This window comes from Sus scrofa, chromosome 5, assembly GCF_000003025.6.
Source record: "Sus scrofa isolate TJ Tabasco breed Duroc chromosome 5, Sscrofa11.1, whole genome shotgun sequence".
NCBI classification, from domain to species: domain Eukaryota; kingdom Metazoa; phylum Chordata; class Mammalia; order Artiodactyla; family Suidae; genus Sus; species Sus scrofa.
Genome location: NC_010447.5, coordinates 32823555 through 32824753, shown reverse-complemented (window position 1 = coordinate 32824753; position 1199 = coordinate 32823555). Strand labels below are relative to the sequence as shown.

Here is a 1199-nt window from a genome sequence, read left to right as displayed (position 1 = left end):
CACAATGAGATATTATTAATATATATAGGTACCACATCTTTATCCATTCATCTGTTGATGGACACACATTGTTTCCGTATCTTGACTATTATTAATACTGCTGCACTGAAGATGGGGGTGCCTGTGTACTATCTGTTGACCCGTTTCAGAGAGACTTTCCCTTCTTCCTCTGAACTCCCATAATGCTTTGTACCTTTCTTTCTGGCACTCATTACATACTTCTTTATATTGTAGTTGCAAGTACATTTCTTCCAATCTCTAATTCGGAAAGATTCTTGAAGGTAGTGGCCCATGTACTTATTATTTATCCCAGTACCCCAATAATGTCTTAAAGAATATCTTATAAATAGTAACTGTATATATACACAATAAGTATGTTTAACTGAGGTTTTTTTGAATAACTGAGGATGGCTCAAGGGTTGAAAACATTTTTTTGCATTTTAAAAATATGAAGCTTTCCAACCAGGGCCAGGGCAAATGGCTCTGGCAAAGAAGGGTAGGGAGAAGAAGTGCCCGTCCGCCATCAACGAGGTGGTGACCAGGGAGTACACGATCAACATTCACAAGCACATCCACTGCCTGGGTTTTAAGAAGCGTGCCCCTCGGGCACTCAAAGAAATCCAGAAATTTGCCATGAAGGAGATGGGAACTCCGGATGTGTGCATTCACACCAGGCTCAACAAAGCCATCTGGGCCAAAGGAATAAGGAATGTCCCATACCAGATCCGTGTGCGGTTGTCCAGAAAACGTAACGAAGATGAAGACTCGTCAAACGAGCTCTATACAGTGGTCACCTATGTACCTGTCACCACTTTCAACAATCTACAGACAGTTAACGTGGATGAGAAGTAACTGCTGATTGTCACATACAAGTTGGTTATAGAGGCAAAAAAAAAAAAAAAAAAAAAAAAAAAAGAGAAACTTCTAATTGTGGTGTATGCAACATTCATTCACATAAGATTGGGGAATTATTTCTTTTATATTTAGGTTGCTTAATCTCAATCTGTTACCAAATACCCTTTGTTTATGATCTCTAGGTGACAAGGTCAGGCTTTGGAGGTAGATCCCTGGAGACATTTCTCATTACCTAAGTACTAGAAGCTATTGTTTGTAGTGGATTTGTAATTGTCTAATGATCACCTTTATATTTTTGTTCACATTTTGAGCAAAAATAGCAAAAAGAGTCAATGATTATATTA

General features: G+C 38.4%; 1 pseudogene; it reads left to right on the top strand.

The window, feature by feature from the left end:
• Window positions 472-915, top strand: LOC100625352 (annotated as a pseudogene).